Genomic DNA, 19,166 nt, shown 5'->3' with positions numbered 1-19,166 from the left:
AGTGGTTTTGAAAATCCCACTCTCTTTTTCTTGCTGTTATAATTAGGGCATGTTTTAACTAGAGAAAACATGTTCATCAAAGGGGTAAAAATAACTATTTTTAAAGGCACAATATGGTTTTAAACTCCCAGTACTCCACAGAATTAGACTAAGAACATACCGCCTTGCTTTTGTATCTCAGTATAGTGCAGAGGAGGAACCTGGATATTCTGTTCCTGGTCATTTTAGATTCTGGTAAATGGAAAGGATTACATGGGATGAAGCAAACCTCTCCTGTTACAGCATCTTACAAGGTTAACATAGGGTAAACCCCAGTTAATCTGAAATAACTCTCCCCTCTGGATGTTGAGGATGGGGGCTGGATGAAAAGAAGAAAGAACACAGAACATCCTCAACTCTCCCAGAAGGCCATGCTGAGCTTGTTTCGCTGAGAACTGTAGAATGTCAACATGGTGTATTGTCAGAGCAAAGGTATTCTGCTTGAATCTGTAATTGCTTTGCAATGGAATTCCCAGGCCTGACTGTGTGTAGAGCAGCAATGATCTTAAAGTTCCATACTGAACTCTGAGCAAGTATAATACATGCTTGAAATTCTTTTCCATGTTGCCACTTAATCTGCCGTTTGTTAGCTCTTCCTGGTAGAGTGCCAACTCAATATGCACACTCTCTCTTTTCAAGAGAACCTTACAAAGAATGGAAAGAGCCTGCCGGGTGGGTATTATTGGAGTAAAAGGAAAGGGTGGACAGCCTAAAGCAGTAGAAAGAGGACTGGAGTTAAATGGGACAGCAATACAGCATACAGTAAGAATAGGGCTTAAAGCAGTGTATTGGTCAATTTTTATAAATGGTGATTTGCACTTTCATTACATTTAGTCTCGGAGAACCTAAAAGCATATTGCAAATATACAGTAATCAAAATGCCTCTGTGAAGTAGGTAAATAATAAGTAGATTCTGAATTTTTAAAGATATGAGAACTCAAGCACAGAGACCATAGGCCAAAATTTCCAAACAAAGATCCAAAAGTTAGGCATTTACAGATAAATACATGGTTTGATTTATAGATGTCCTAAGCTCTCATTTAGGAGCTCAAATACAGGTAGGCAACCAGACTTGAACATTCTGACCTAAGTGATTTTCTCCATGGTCTCAAAGGAAGTTTTTACTAGAGCTGGGATTGCAGCCCCGATCTTTCCCAGATCAGACATATGCTTGAACCCCAAGAATATCTTTTCCCATTTCTCTACAGTGAATACTAGCTGGAATCTGAAATGTGTACCATGGATGCTACCTGAACATGGATTTGTATATGTGAATAAAAAAGGGGTAGAACAAAGCATTTAAGAGTGGGGTGAACTATTGCCATTGTTAATATGAAATTGATGGAAAAATAACAATAACATTTTGCATTTTGATGCCTGATTCTGAAGTAAGTTGTTGTCTTTCTATTAACACAAGGAGATGAAGAATCAGGCTTATAGAGCTTTTTGGCTAAGAATTTGAAAGTACTTCACAAACACCAGCTGAGTGAGTTTATATACAGTTTGGGGGTTAGTGGAGGAGAGGAGCTAATATTATGCAAAGATTTTATGAGATATCTAATGTTTTTGTTAAAAGATAATAAAACATAATTAACAGCATAAATGTATGTGTATGTGCAGCTGTAGTTAAAGAACTAGATACCTTTATTACTCAGTCAAGCCTATGATTATATTAGACAGGAAATTCAACTCACTCCACATAGTGAAATTGTCTGTTATTTATAGCAAGATTCATCGACATTCACTATCTTTGGATTCAGAAATCACTGATCACTGTGCTTTCATAGGAAGATTTTTTTTCCTAATAAGTGACCCAACAGGATCAGGTATAATCCATGATGGTATAATGTGGTAAGAAGATTTTATCAGCATTTCTTTTGGAACATCAGACAGTCTTATCTATAGTAAAACCATAAGAGAGTTGTTGTGTCATTCTGAAGTTCTAATAAATTGTTTTTGCCCCACCATCATGCACTTGGGAGATGCCATATGCGATACAGAAGAAAACTGAGGAATGATTTAGAGGTGAAATCTTTTATACTGGAAATATTTCTTGTATCATTCTGCCTGTCAATCCAGAGGCATTAACTACTATGGTGCTATTAGGAGAAAATATGTATTAGTTTTAATTGAAAACACTTCCAAAAATTACCTAGTAACTTTTCTAGTCCTAAACCCAGATTCTTAGATGGAATCAAGACCACAGCCCAGAAGGGGGTTGAGTGACCCAAAGGTTGATTTAAGCTGAGTTGTGCCATTGGTTTTCTCCTGGGTTTTATACTGCTAGGATACGTCTACACAGCATGGCTACTGCGGGATACCGGAGTATCAAAATAACAGGTGCGCTATTTCAGCATCCCTGTAACCCTCGTTCCATGTTTGGTTAGTCTATAAGGTGCCACAGAACTCCTCGCCGCTTTTGCAGATTCAGACTAACATGGCTACCGCTCTGATATTCGAAATAGTGTGTTATTCAAAATTTGGCGCTGTGTAGATGCGCCAAATTTCAAAATAAGCTATTTTGAAATAGAATCAAAATAAGATATGTAATTTGCATAGCGCAAATAGAGTATCTTATTTCGAGTTTAGGGTGCTGTGTAGACACACACCAGGAACCAAAACAGTAGGAGTAAGGGGAATGGACTCAGTGCTCAGGTGTTGGTACTGTAGCTTATAACCATGGCTCAACAAACCGCGGCGAAATCCACTCGCCAGCCTCAGACAGCGCATGTGCCAGATCCACACTGCACATGTACGCGCTGCCAGTGAACAGGGTGACCAGCTGAAATCTACTCACCACGGGTGAATAGATACGCGGATTTGTCGAGCCCTGCTTATAACCAACCCTTTCGGTAAAGTTCTCTGTTAAGTAAAAACTCATCTGGTAGCCGCTTTGTGATCTTATTTCTACTAATAATGGGATTTAATTACATGGGTTTTTTTGGTGGGTGGGAGAATGCTGCCATAATTGGGATTGAAATTATACTTGGCACAAGGGTTAAATAAACCATTTCCAAGGGTACTCAGACTTCAGTGGTTCAGGAACCAAATTAGCAAACAACATTACCCAAAAGAGCCATGGTAGAGTGACTGCCTCGTTCCATTAACTGTAGTACCATATATATTCATATTAGAAGATTTACCCAGCATTGCCCGGGTCCTTAACTCAATTAATTTTTGTTTTTCCTCATTTAAATCATTGCTCTGGGGAGGGGCTGGGAATGAGGCTGCAGTATGCAGGCTGCCCCAGGGAGAGAGGTCCACCCCAACCCTCTCTCACCACAGCAGCTTGAGGCCAGTTGTGAAGCACCTCTTCATGGCCACTGTAGCTCCGGGGGGGGGGCACAGCTGGAGGGGTGCACGTCCCTCACGTGGGGCAGGTCCAGCTTTGTCTGCCCCTCTGTGCTCCCCCCGCCAGACTGAGGAAATGGTTAAACTGTGCATTTACCCAAGCTCCCTGATGAAGAGGAACAGCCAGCAATGCTCCTGTACAAATGGGGAAGATGCAGGCTCCCTACCCTCCATAAAGGGCATGTGGAGAGCGGGGAGATGCTTAGGGCTTTGGCAGTCCCAGGTAGAGGTGGCACTCCCCTAGCCAGCCCCTTTCATCTGCCTGGTGATTCTCTCTCTTCTCTATGATTTTGTGCATCCCCTATGCATGAGGGAAGGGGAACTTCAGCCCTCTCCCACACATACAATCAAACCCTTATCTTGCTTTAAGTTATACTAAGAGGAAGCTGCATAGCAAATATGGTGGTTCTAGCTCTTACTGAGTAGGAGTTCCCAACCAGACAGACAGACACAGACCTAAGTCATTGCTCGCTCGCAGACCAACAAACTCTCTAAAATATATAGTAGATTTAAACTACATGATGGGAAATATTTAGCTTATATATATTATTCTCACAGCAAAATGACTAAGTATTAATATTTTATCAACTATAATTGGTTCATAACAGTAAAAGCATCCTGGTTGGCTAGTAACTTTGACTGGTTAATAATTTAATCCCACCACTCAGTGCTGGTTTCCCTAGCCCAAAAGCAACGCTCTACTGTGCACAGCTGCTTTGTGGCAGCCCAATGCAATGTCAGTTCGGTGCTGTTCCTGTCACTCACATTGTCCTCCACTTCCGAGTCTTTATCCTCTGCTATTAATTACATACATACCTCTGCCACAATGCGTGATGTCCTAAGCACATAGGACTCAACATGGGAGAAAATTCTGGGATCCATGATTTCTCACAGCAGATGCTGGAGTTCACAGCAATGACTACCATTCACTTGCTGTGAAAGTAAGCTGGAAGCCCACGAAGAACTGGGAAACAAAGAGGTGGCTAACAGAGTGTTTTTTCATGTTCCCAAAATACATAGTGCTACTTTGCACATTCCCATAGTGTTTACTAACTGAACACTGTGGGATGTTTACCCACATTACTTTGGTCTTTCTGCCAACAGGGGAGCTCACAATGTGGCCATGAAATGTTGACAGTGGGTGGCAGAAAAACAGGTTTGACGAGTTTTCAGTTTTGGCAACTTTTGAATGTTGACAGCACTTTAGTTGCCAAATCTTTCCAGTGTAGACAGCCTAAATCACCTTGATGTGTTTTCTGCTTGGTCCCTCTGTAAAACTGCAGCAGCAAGTATATTATTCAGTTTCCAGTCCGCTCTCAGCTGGAAGCACAGTTGCTGTGGGTGAGAAAACACTCTAGTTCCATCCTTCCTTGATCCAAATGAGATTGGTGATTTGCTGGGAATGGGACAAAGAAGCATTCACCCTATTTAAACCCTGCTTACTGAAGAATTTTGTAACTGCCTTGCATCTGGTTTTGAAATGCCAGCCTTGAGGTGAAAGGCATGGTCACTTGTAAAGCTTCCCTAAGACACAGACAGCAAGTCTCCACCATAGGGCCTGTCCCAGGATGCAAAGTAGCCTAATAGTTAGCCTACCTGGAGAACATAAATGCTACCAAAGCTCTTTCATAAGGTCATGGTCTTTTTGCAAAAACCAGCTGATAACTTCTCCTGTAAAGTGTTACCAGAACGTGGCAAATAAACCCTCTTGTGGGGACCTTGTAGAAACGTGGGCACTCTGGCCTGCATCATGTCACAAAAGGTTCAGTCAGCTAAAACGTTTGGGGGCGGAAGGAAAATGTCAGAATGGATCTAATCCCACCGGGGCTGCTCCCACTGAAGTCAGTGAGGAGTCTTGCCATTGACTTCAGCTGGAGCTGAAGAAGGGTCTGTTTGCACAATAAAATACCATGAGTCTTAACAAATACCACTAGTCATGTGAGAGCGCCTCTAATATGCCAGCCCTTTCTGAAAGAGCATTGTTAGGAACAGAAACAGAGGAGAAGACATTTTCAAGCACTTGTTGGTGCGGGGGCTGAGAATCAAATGTTCAGTAAAGCAGGAATACAGTAGCACTTCAGAATTATGAGCACCTTGAGAGTGAAGATTGGAACTCTGAAATGTTTGTCATCCTAAACAAAACTTTATGGGTGTTCTTTCAAAAGCTTACAACTGAACATTGACTTAACACAGTTTTGAAACTTTACTATGCAGAAGAAAAATGTTGCAGTTTCCTTACCTTGTCCAAACATTAAAAAGCTTTTTTTAGTAGTTCAACACTGTACTGAATTTGCTTTGTGTGTTGCTGCCTGATTGGCTGATTGACTGCCTGATTCTGGTTCCAAATAAGGTGTGTGGTTGACTTGCCAGTTCATAACACTGATTTCTATTGTATTTCAGATCTGTCAGCATATGGCACACCTTTTCTCAGTTGATCTGCTGTATGTATAATTTAGTAACTTGTTTATCTTAAAATAAGGGTTTAAAACTGCCTGTAGGGTGATATTTAGAGCTTGGCTACACAAGATACACTCAGCAGAGTTAATCCTAATTAAATAAATGTATGAATATAAAGTGGATTACTTAAAGTGGATTACTTAACCACATCAAACCCCTATTAGGACAGGGTTATTCAGAATAGAAGTGGCCTAATTCAATTTAGTTAACTTCATTAAATTAAACTGAATTAAGAACATTTAAATTCTGAATAAGAGCACCCATACATGTGTTTAACACAGATTAAATACTCCACTTTAAAGATTAATTAGGTTTTACATGTCCCTATGGAGACAAGTCCAAAAGTGATAGTAGTGACAATAGGGAAGGAGGCATAAAGGAGGGAGAGTTGAGGATCAGTGTTTCCGGAGGCAGTTACTGAACTACTATGTGATGCCATGAGAACTATTAAGGACAGTGCAGTCTATTCTCCTGGACACTGGACTCTTGGAATCAGGGAAGCAATAATTGTCACGTATCATATCTTTGTGTGTGAGAGAGAACATGATGTGCTGATTCTTGTTAATGGATCATTAAATACTGTTCACCTCCATTGCCTCTTAAGTAAAGGAGCTCTCTTCTTGATAGGAACAAGAACAATGCATATTTATTTCAAATTCTGCACTAGAAACAAGAAATCATCAGTTTAAAATACCAGTGAAAGAGCATATTTGCAAATAGGGGCCCCAAATGCACTCACATCTTTCCCAAAGGCACAAATACTTTCATAGCTGCAGTGCTTTACGATTCCAATCAAAGCTTATGGTCCCAGTGTGCTAAGGAAGGTACTAAACAAATATAAAGACAGAACTTGCAATAAAGCATGTGAGATAAGACATACTATTTCATAACTTTCCTTTTTTAATTGTTATTTGCTAGGATCTTAGAGATAAGATCTTAAAATCACACTGACCTTCAAGGTTAACAAAAAGTTCTATATATCTATATTTTTTGTTAAATCGTCATTCAAAACTTAAGGATCAGTTTGAATTTTCAGGCATAGCTGATTATTAAAGAAGGTACTAAACTACAGAAATTAAGAATCGGGATCGCTTTGGGTATGTCTATAGTGCACAATTATTTTGGAATAAGTTATTCTGAAATAATTATTTCAAAATAGCTTATTTCGAAATAGCACATCCACATTAGGGAAGCCTGCCTCGGACTAATTTTAAGGCTTCCCTGTAGTGTAGACGTGCTATCTCAATTTAGAGCCCCAGGAGGAATAACCTAGAATGGTCCTGGTGAAGGGCTATTTCAAAATAGCAGTAGTGGAGCATCTACAAACACCTTATTTCAAACTAGCTTTTTCGGAATAGACATTATTCTTCATAAAACTAGCCAATTAGCCCGTCATACGACGGGATTTTCAGGTCTCTCCTCCACGTCGGTCTCTTGCTCCGTCTCTCTTTCTCCTCCTCCTCCTGTCTCCCCCCCCCCTCTCAGCTCTCCTCCGCCTCCTGCCTCTCTCTTTCACTTCTCCTCCCCCTTCTGCCTCTCACTCTGGGGACCGTGGAGCCCAAATGGCCGTTTGAGCTCTGCACTCCCCGTGCTGCATGGGGGAGTGCAGAGCCCAAATGGTCGCTTGCGCCACTTGCTCCCATGCGGCAGCCTGGCTGAGTGGTGCAGAAGTCAGCTGAGCGCCACAGCGGGAGGCAAAAGGGGGCGGGGCGGTGACATTTACAGCCAGGGGATGCCGCACGTCACACCGCACGTCACACTGCACGTCACCGCCCCATCCTCCTTTGCCTCCCACAGTGGCACTCGGCTGACTTCTGCGCCGCTCAGCCGGACCGCCGCGGGGGAGCAAGCGGCCGTTTGAGCCTCCCACTTCCCATGCAGCACGGGCCTCCCAGAGGGAACAGCCAGCATTTCAGTGTTACAGATTCACAGACACTGGGCTACTATATCATAAAATGAGGTTTATAGAAGTCAGAATAAGCCGTCCGTTATTTAAAATTATTTCAAAATAACGGAATTATTGTGTAGATGCTCGCATAGTTATTTCAAATAACTGCTGTAGACACACCCTTATGTTCTATAGCTGCCTCATTTATCTTCTGGTCAGATATCTTTAGCTTCATAATAACCATAAAACAGATCAGGCTTTTGAGGAGAATGAGTAAAATAATTCTGATGTGACTCCGAAACCCAGAGCTATAAAATCTGCTTTGTCACAAGCGATAATTTCTTTCACTGACACTGAAAGGATTGAGAGACATCTGGAAATGTATGAATCTTATTATTCTAAAATATGAGGCTGGACTTATTTTATCCAGATTTTGGCTCTAACAATCTTAGAAAGGTTAAAATAATAGTTTGCAATGTTGGTTTATTGGAGGCTTTGGCAGAAAGCCCCGATATAGAACACAAAATATTTTGGATATTTGGGGGGAGGGGGTTTACAATCACTAATCAAATTCAGAAATGTCAGATTTGAATAATTCCTCATCCACAACTATTTCAGGGACCCGCAGATGCAAACATTATTGAACCTGGTGCAGTGTTCTCAAGTTCTATACTGTTTAAATAAGACATGAGCATGTATCATTGTAGGTTTTTCTCTGATCTTCTTTACTGTTTATGCCTCTCAAATTTCTGTAATGTTGTTTTGTTTTTCTTTGTCCGATGGTCAGTTACGTGCAGGGAGAATTGTAGTCACAGGGGAAAGGAATCTAGATATTCCTTGTACTTGTTGCTTTACATAAAAATCCCAGACTGGGCATGAAAATAATACCATTGGGATTCAAGGCAGGTCTATGTTTTCTGTCCTGACTGAAAATGGCCTGAATGTGGAGGGTGTAAGGGGATAATAAAACTGAATTAAATTTATTTTAATTTAATACTAATACTAATACTAATACTAATACTAATACTAATACTAATACTAATACTAATACTAATACAAACATAAGAATGACCATACTGGGTCAGACCAAAGGTCCATCCAACCCAGTATCCTGTCTGTCAACAGTGGCCAATGCCAGGTGTCCCAGAGGGAGTGAACTGAACAGATAATGATCAAGCGATCTCTCTCCTGCCATCCATCTCCACCCTCCGACAAACAGAAGCTAGGGATACTATTCCTTACCCATACTGGCTAATAGCCATTAATGGACTTAACCTCCATGAATGTATCTAGTTCTCTTTTAAACTCTGTTATAATCCTAGCCTTCACAACCTCCTCATGCAAGGAGTTCCACAGATTGACTATGCGCTGTGTGAAAAAGACTTCTTTTTATTAGTTTTAAACCTGCTGCCCATTAGTTTCATTTGGTGGCCCCTAGTTCTTGTATTATGGGAACAAGTAAATAACTTTTCCTTATTCACTTTCTCCACACCACTCATGATTTTATATACCTCTATCATATCCCCCCTTAGTCTCCACTTTTCCAAGCTGAAAAGTCCCCATCTCTTTAATCTCTCCTCATAGGGGACCCGTTCCAAACCCCTAATCATTTTAGTTGCCCTTCTCTGAACCTTTTCTAATGCCAGTATATCTTTTTTGAGATGAGGAGACCACATCTGTACGCAGTATTCCAGATATGGGTGTACCATGGATTTATATAAGGGCAATAAGATATTCTCCATCTAATTCTCTATCCCTTTTTTAATAATTCCTAACATCCTGTTTGCTTTTTTGACTGCTGCTGCACACTGCATGGACGTCTTCAGAGAACTATCCACAATGACTCCAAGATCTCTTTTCTGATTAGTTGTAGCTAAATTATCCCCCATCATATTGTATCTATAGTTGGGGTTATTTTTCCCAATGTGCATTACTTTACATTTATCCACATTGAATTTCATTTGCCATTTTGTTGCCCAGTCACTTAGTTTGGTGAAGTCTTTTTGAAGTTCTTCACAGTCTGCTTTGGTCTTAATTACCTTGAGCAGTTTAGTGACGTCTGCAAACTTTGCCACCTCACGGTTTACGTCTTTCTCCAGATCATTTATGAATAAGTTGAATTGGATTGGTCCTAGGACTGACCCTTGGGGGACACCACTAGTTACCCCTTCCCATTCTGAAAATTTACCATTTATTTCTACCCTTTGTTTCCTGTCTTTTAACCAGTTCTCAGTCCATGAAAGGATCTTCCCTCTGATCCCATGACTTAATTTACGTAAGAGCTTTTGGTGACGGATCTTGTCAAAGGCTTTCTGGAAATCTAAGTACACTATATCTACTGGATCCCCCTTGTCCACATGTTTGTTGACCCCTTTAAAGAACTCTAATAGATTAGTAAGGCAAGATTTCTCTTTACAGAAACCATGTTGACTTTTGCCCAACAAATTATGTTCTTCTATGTGTTTGACAATTTTATTCTTTACTATAGTTTCAACTAATTTGCCAGGTACTGATGTTAGACTTACCGGCCTGTAATTGCCGTGATTGCCTCTAGAGCCCTTTTTAAACATTGGTGTTACATTAGCTATCTTCCAGTCATTGGGAACAGAAGCTAATTTAAAGGACAGGTTACAAACCATAGATAATAGTTCCGCAATTTCACATTTGAGCTCTTTCAGAACTCTTGGGTGAATGCCATCTGGTCCCAGTGATCTGTTAATGTTAAGTTAATCAATTAATTCCAAAACCTCCTCTAATGACACTTCAATCTGTGACAAGTCCTCAAATTTGTCATCTACAAAGGACGGGTCAGGTTTGGAAATCTCCCTAATATCCTCAGCCATGGAGACTGAAGCAAAGAATTCATTTAGTTTCTCTGCAATGACTTTATCATCTTTAAGTGCTCCTTTTGTATCTCAATCATCCGGGGCCCCACTGGTTGTTTAGCAGGCTTCTTGCTTCTGATGTACTTAAAAAACATTTTGCTATTACCTTTTGAGTTTTTAGCTAGCTGTTCTTCAAACTCCTTTTTGGCTTTTCTTATTACATTTTTACACTTAAGTTGGCAGTGTTTATGCTCCTTTCTATTTACCTCACTAGGATTTGACTTCCACTTTTTAACAGATGCCTTTTTATCTCTCACTGCTTCTTTTACATGGTTGTTAAGCCATGGTGGCTCTTTTTTAGTTCTTCTACTGTTTTTTAATTTGGGGTATACATTTAAGTTGGGCCTCTATTATGGTGTCTTTGAAAAGTGTTCATGCAGCTTGCAGGGTTATACTAATACTAATACTAAACACATGAAAAGTGTCCATGCAGCTTGCAGGGTTATACTAATACTAATACTAAACACATGAATAACTTTTCAGCTGAGGATCTTAAAGCACTTTACACTAAATGCTTTCTTTCCCTTGCTGCCACTCTGGCTCCCTTTAACCATCTTTTAAAGATTCATTCCTTCTGCAATACTCACGTGCCATGAGACAGTACTATAAAAACAAACACAAAATACAAGCCCAAATAATTCTTTTGGATGGATTTCCTACTGTGCTCTGTGCACTCTTTCTTATGAAGATGATACATTCTTCATTCTGTGTGTTGTTACGTAGAAGGCTAAGTACATTCTCTGCACTCCTGTGCATTGCAATAACAATACACCCTTCAGAGGAGCTGCAAAATCAGCTATTGCACATACTTTTAACTTAGGTCTAGTCTAGAGTGTCGCCTCTTTGTGCTCTTCCCATCTCAGAACACATTGTTCTCTTAAAAAGCCTTGAGCACATGAGGGAGACTGGCATGGCTTGCTTTGATCTTTGGAAATTTGGGCTGCTTCCCAAATTTGGTGTGTACATTTGCTATTTATATATTGCACACAGAAGTGACACACAACAGTGATAAGTGTCCTGGTATCTCATGGAGTGAGGCATTCCAAAACTGTCTGTCTATCTACACAATGAGGCTATGTCTAGACTACATGCCTCTGACGACAGAGGCATGTAGATTAGGCTACCAGGCATAGGAAAATGAAGCAGCAATTTAAATAATCGCCGCTTCATTTAAATTTACATGGCTGCCGCGCTGAGCTGATCAGTTGTTTGTTGGCTCAGCACGGTAGTCTGGACGCACGGGTGTCGACATCAAAGGCATTTGTCGACCACCCAGGTAAACCTCATCCCAGGAGGCATACCTGGGTGGTCGACAAATGCCTTTGATGTCAACACCCGTGCGTCCAGACTACCGCGCTGAGCCGACAAACAGCTGATCGGCTCAGCGCGGCAGCCATGTAAATTTAAATGAAGCGGCGATTATTTAAATCACCGCTTCATTTTCCTATGCCTGGTAGCCTAATCTACATGCCTCTGTCGTCAGAGGCATGTAGTCTAGACGTAGCCTGAGTTATGAAAGCCTGGAGCGGCTTCCCAACAGGAAAGTGCTCCTGCCGTACAGCATACTGTCTGCTGCATGTGTGACACCTCATTTTCTTGCAACTGTAGCATTAGCAATAAAGCTAATTGGCCCTTACAAAAGAATACAGATTAAATACTAACTTTAATGGAATTTTCCTACAATTCACTGAGAAAATCATAACCACGGGCAGAGAGAGGGTAAGCCTGAAATACATCTCAGAAATTATTAATCGGAAAACAAAGTACAGTTATATAAATGTTACCATATTCCTATTGATACCAATAGCAGTTTCTCATCATAGACAGTCTACAACTCATTCTAAAAACAAAAAATACCCACTCACCCCTGACTGTATCCAAATAACATTATTAAGTTAGGAAAAGTCAGAATGAAGGTTGTCTGTGCATCTTTAATTCCACTCCTTATAATAAACTCTTTATATACATGGGCATTCACAAATTTTGTAAAGGCCCCCTGCACCAGTAACTTCCTAGCCAGTAGTTTTAACCTATAACCTTAAATAATTATGAACAACTTCTACAGAACAATTACAAGCATGACTATTGCACCACTGCAACTAACTAGTGTGTTCTAGGACAGAGGTCACTCTACTCTAGAATTTAGTGCCAAGACTACATTAATATAAAAGGGTATGTCTACACTACCCCGCTAGTTCGAACTAGCGGGGTAATGTATGCATACCGAACTTGCTAATGAAGCCCGGGATTTGAATTTCCCGGGCTTCATTAGCATAAAGCCGACGCCGCCATTTTTAAAAACCGGCTAGTGCGAACCCCATGCCGCGCGGCTACACGCGGCACGGGCTAGATAGTTCGAACTACATAGCCATTCCGAACTATCTGTACTCCTCGTTCCACTCAAATTCAAATCCCGGGCTTCATTAGCAAGTTCGGTATGCATACATTACCCCGCTAGTTCGAACTAGCGGGGTAGTGTAGACATACCCTAAGTTATTAGTAGAGACTAGCCAAGGAGGCTCTATGGGAATCTGAGTGATGTGCAAATTTGAGAGAAAAAAAAGGGTTTAGTCATAAAATCAGGTGATCTGATTTTGTACAAGATTTCCAACATGGTGGATATCTCAAGATTAGCAGCCCAGATGAGACTTATGCTGCCTTGGAAAGTAGAAATCCTGAATATTATGGACTCTCTGTGTGACCTTGTTCAAGGAATTTAGTCTCTCTGTCCCAACCCCCCAAAGGCAACAGTTCTCAAGTATTAGCAACCCGAGGACCCCCATTTTGATTTAAAATTTTTCAGAAACTCCCAACCCCTCCTGTTCAGCCCTTGCTCTGCCCCTTCCTTGAGGTCACTTGCCTGCCCCATCTGTTCTCTGAGGCCCCAAGCCCCACTCACTCCATCTTACCTCCCTCCCTTGCGTGGTCTCCTTCATCCTCACTCACTTTTCATCAGGCTGAAGCAGAGGGTAGGGGTGCAGGAGGACTGGGGTAGGGGTGCAGGAGGACTGTGGCTCTTGGAAGGAGTTTGGGTGCAGGCTCTGGGCTGGAGAAGGGGGTTGAGACATGGGAGGGGGTACAGGCACTGAAAGGGAGTTTGAGCATGGGAAGGCTGCAGGTTCTGGGCTGGAATAGGGGATTGGGGTGTGGGAGGGGATGCAAGGTAGGGGAGAGAGTTTAAGTTTGGGAAGGGTGAAGGTGCATGCTCTGGGCTGGGAGAGGGCCTTGGGATGTGGGAGGGTACTTTCCTCAGGTGACTCCCAAATGGTACAGCCCCCCTGGAGTGGCTCCTAAGCAGGTGGGCCAGGAAGTCTCCGTACATTGTTCCTGCCTGTGAGCACAGCCCCCACAGTTCCCATTCGCTGCAGTTCCTGGCCAATTGGAGCTGTGGAGTCAGTGCTTAGGGTGGGGACAGCACACAGAGATCCTCTATCCTCACCTCTGTGCTGCAGAAACATTTCCTCTCACTTCTGGGAGCAGCATGGAGCAAAGGTCCTGCTCTTCCCCCTCCCTCCCAGTGCCTCCTTCATGTCAGGGATTCCCCAGTGTGAAGAAGATGCTGGAAAGGAGAGGCTCACGTTGAGGGAGAGTGCAGAGGAGTTTCTCAGTGGGGCATGTGAATCCCATGGAGTACCCTTGAGGATCTCTAGGGGTCTGTGAACCCCAGTTTGAAGAAACACTGATCAAAGATATTTAGGCTCCTGACCTCCATAGATTTAAATGGAAGTTAGGAGCCTAAATACTCGTAGGTTCCCCCATCTGCAAATTGGAGATAACAGTACCTTTCTCCCCAACTCCCCCGCCCACCCACACACACACACACACACACACACACACACACACAGTAGGATAAATATTTAAATAATTAGGAGGTGTTCAGATACTACACTAATGATGGCCATATTAGGACCTTCAAGACTGGGTTTGTTTATATCTGGAGGCTCAAATGTGGCCCCCTCTCCTCTTAAAGCTCAAAGGCGTTTCAATGTGATGTTCCTTTTCCCCCACACTTTTAATTATTCTACTCAGGTTCTTGTACTTTGTCCACTGCCATAAAGTCAGAGATGAGCCATTGAACTGAGGGTATTGGGGAGATGATGACGGAAAAGTCAAACAACTCTTTCCCAGCACAGTCTAGATACAATCACCAGCCAGCTCTCTATTTGCTCTCTGCTCTACCCTCTTGTGCTGAAGGGCTTGTAACATCTGGCTTGAGGTGGTTCCCATTGTAAACCCTCTATATAGTTTGGTTCAGTGGCTCTCCACACCTTCACTATAAAAATTGTTCCTGCACCCTTGCTTCAAGGCATGGATTTGGGTTTTTTCTTTATCATTACAGTGATACAGAAATGATTACAGTCAGTAACTACAGACATTAAGAAATCTATGATTTAACATGCTGCTGCTTAATCACCTTGTATTTAAAACTCTTTTACTGTATTGGCTTATCCCCACATTTCGGCAGGGCTGGGTATCTTGTGCATTTTGTTGCTTCCAGTGCCCTTTTTTTTCCTCTCTCTCAACCTGAAAGTAGCTTCTGTTTACTCCTGAAAATGACTTATAGGATTCCCCCTGGACCAGATATGGTTCCGAACTACAAAAAAACAAAATCAGAAACCTCTATGAAATTTGGGGAACTTTGTTTTTTAATCTGCTTCCAGGTCTGAATTCCATTGTTCTGTTCCTGCATTAGGTTAGATACAAAACAGAGATGTTCATGCAGGCAAAAACACTTTCCCATTTCCACCAAATCTCTTCTGAGAGTTTGATTTAGGAACACACATATTCTATGACCTTCAGACAGGATTTCCTGTTGCTCTTACACCACTGGCAGATACATGCAGATTTAAAAAAAAGACCTCCATCACTTCCGGTATCCTTGTTTCCTCTCATCAATAATCTGAAGCATTTAGCAACATAAAAGTTTTCCCTCCTTACATGTTAAATTTCTGAAGTCACGCAAGGGACTTGTTTACAAGCCCAGATATGTCTTAGCACTTGTCTTTGGCAGGAAAGTCAAGACCTTGGATAATCCTGGATCAAGTGTGACTCTTTGTTTCCATTTTCCCCCTTATCTATTAAAAATTCTTAAGCACATATTAGTGGAGTGTCTCACAGGGCCTCTTCTCCCTGGAGCAGATGCCACAGAAATGACATTCGCTGCTTCAAAGTAGGAATAAGAGATCCTCCGGAAAAGGGCTTTATTCCGGAGGATCGCGCCAGTCTAGACGCTCTTTTCCGGCTTTTCCCCAAGCCGGAAAAAAAGCGGTGGCCATGTTTATTTAAATCCCGCGGGGGATATTTAAATCCCCCGTGGATTTCCCTTTCTGACTTGCCTGCTTTGCATCCCTATTCCGTAATAGGGGCCAGTCTAGACGTAGCCGCCCTGTGTGTAGAAGGCCTTAGACTTCTGGCTCACATAATCTGACCATAGCATCTGTAGACCAAGCATTGTGTCTCACATAAGTCTTGCTCTAACAAAGAGGACAATATCTCCACACTAGCATACTAGCATCTTCACTAGCATAAGCTTCATCTTCATCTCTTCCATCTGTTAGAAATCTTCCTCCTGCTTTTCAAAACTTTCCATGGAGATTTTCTGCCATTGAGTGCTGACTTTATATCCACGGGCTACCCTGCCCACTTCTCCATTTCCACCAATTCACTCCTCTAGTCCAGTTTCTCCTACCCCCGACTCAGTACACTGAGGCTACGTCTACACTGGCATGATTTTGTGCAAATACTTTTAACGGAAAAGTTTTTCCATTAAAAGTATTTGCGCAAGAGAGCATCTGCACTGGCATGTGCTTTTGTGCAAAAGCATCCATGCCAGTGTAGACACTCTCTTGTGCAAGAAAGCTCCAATGGCCATTTTCGCCATCGGATTAACATTGCCTGTCTACACTGGCCTCTTGCGCAAGAGGGCCTATCCCTGAGCAGGAGCGTCAGAGTATTTGCGCAAGCAGCACTGATTTTGTACATTAGAATGTCAGTGTTCTTGCACAAATACTCGCGGCCAGTGTAGACAGGCGGCAAGATTTTGCGCAAAATCTTGCCAATGTAGACACAGCCTGAGTGTTTCCTTTTCATTTGTACTGTCCCAGCTATCTGCCGTTTGCTTCTGTTTCCTCTCTGAACTACTGAGCTTCTCTCCTGTTTAACCTTTTTTTCCTTTTTCTTCTGCTGCTGAAAGACCAGAGTGAGTTAATTTGATGCCAGAGCGAAGGAGGTGACAGAAGAATGCATCAGATGTGTTATCTTTGACAGAAGGTCTATTGTAAGTTGCCTGCTGGTTTTGCTTCCATCTCACAGACTGATTTTGACAGCAGCTGCTAAGACATTTTCCTCTTTGTGTTCTTTCATTTGGTTGCCCTTCCCTTTGGCAATGATTTCTGAGTATTTGAAAAAGATCATACCATCATGTTAACTGCAAGAATTCTTGTCATTAAGTCATAATAAACCAAAAGTCCTAGTAGTTTCATCAACTTTTACAGCAATTTACCCTTTTTCCAAATCTGTACTGCTCTCTTGTCCTTATTAGCATTCTAATGACTGAGAATGATAGACAGTGATGGTAGAAAAGATTTTATTAAGAGCTTGAACCAAATAAATGGCACTTTAAGGTTTGATTGTTCCTGCCCAATGGGAGCTGCAGGGCCAGCATGTGGTGCTTTCCTGAGTGTTTCCAGGCTTACAAGTCTGCAGGGACATGCTGACCACTTACAGGAGCTGCACAGAGCCAGGGTAGGCGGGGAGCCTGCCTTAGTCCCCATGTCTCCAACTGGACCTTTAACAGCCTAGTTAGTGATGTTGACCGGTGTTCCCCGTAAGCTGAGCAGTTGGGCCACCACCAAAGAGAGATTCAAATGGCATCCAGCTGATTAGCAGAGTGTCCATTCCTGGCAGCATGTGTGCACATCAGGTGGTATATATCTGCACATACCTTGGTACACAACATTTATTCCGCATATGGATGGAAAAAATTAGCAGGAACACTGGCACTAACCAAAGCCACCAGGGTCCCTTTTTGGCTGGGTATTGTGATTGTAAGCCAGATGCCTAGCGACCCTTTTTTGTAAGCATCTGGCTTGGGAGGTGCCCCTCCTAACTGCCCTGCTGCGAGGTGTAGCTCAAGTTGCCATCCTTCCAGGATTGTCCTGTAGACTCCAGGATGTAAAAATACCAAGTTTATTTAAAGAAAATGATAAGTGATGAAGTCTCCAGGAAGACATCTAACGAAAAACTGGCAACCCGATGCATGCTGAATGTTACAGCACAAAATTATGAACACCATTTTATATATATACACACAAATACATAAATTTATAACAATGGTCTGTATGCACATATGAAAATGATTAAGTTTAGAGTATTACCAGCTTTCATTTAAAAAAAAAAACTTTAAACATTTTTCTAGCCCAATCATGTATACAATCAGTTGATCTCACTGCTCATTTTTAAGGCCTAATTTTCTGTTTTCCCCTGGAACTCCAGTTGTCACACAGTGACCCTGCATGAGACTTAAATGCTGAGCTTTAACCTACATAACATTGCATGCTAACGTAACTCTGCAGACTGATGCCTTCTGCCTTCAGAAACCAAAAGAATGAAAGCTATCCAAAAGAATAGCTACTTTAGGTTAAAAGAAGCTCAGTGTAAAAACAGAAAGGATTCTGCATTTTAGGATTTCTCATCAGTCATCTTTGGAAACCTGGCTTTAATCCTGACTTTTGATTGTGCAAGGTGACGTTTCTCATTGCCTGAAGCAAGCTAAGAAATCACACTGCAGTTATCTATAAGAGTTGATTAGTCTCTCTGTTTTAAAGCTATGCTAGCAAGAATTTCACATCTATGCTTTGTTTCAAGTGCTCTTCCTTATTAAGCTGGTCAGGAAAATGTCTCTGGAGAAAATGGAATTTGTCTTTTTAGCACAGTAATAACTAACTATGCTTAAAAAAACCCAAATAGTCTAGTAACACCTTAAAGACCAAGAAAACATGTAGATGGTATCATGAGCTTTCATGGGCACAACCCACTTCTTCAGATGACCAGCCTTAAAAACTTTACGTTTTTCCTGTTACAGATTAACTCGGCTCCCCCTCTGAAGCTTTTTAACTAAGATTACTAAAATTCTTGGATGAATGGCTAAGCGATCTGCCACTACATTAGTGTGGTAGATAATCTTGGCAGTATCTACTTGCTGCAAATACCAATTAAGTCTTACAACACCTCTAAAACAAAGAACTATTATCCTTATTTTACAGATTTAGATGGTAGACAAGTAATTCACCCTCTCCATGTCCGTTTATCAAAGTCAGTTTTACAGATTTGGGATTAGAAACTACAACTCCCAGTTCTGCTATGAGGAACACTTCCCTCCCCCCACTAGGCCCTACCACAAAAAAATAACCCTACTCTTGTAGCTCTGCTTCCTGCCAGACCTTCCTCCAGGTTCACCCCAGAAAGAGGGCACTCAACCTAGCTTTTATCCCAGAACTTTTCCTGTCAGCTGAACTCCCTCAACTCTTTATACAACCAACCTCCAC

This window comes from Pelodiscus sinensis, chromosome 1 (genome assembly GCF_049634645.1).
Source record: "Pelodiscus sinensis isolate JC-2024 chromosome 1, ASM4963464v1, whole genome shotgun sequence".
NCBI classification, from domain to species: Eukaryota; Metazoa; Chordata; order Testudines; family Trionychidae; genus Pelodiscus; species Pelodiscus sinensis.
Note: the sequence above shows the minus strand (reverse complement) of the source record.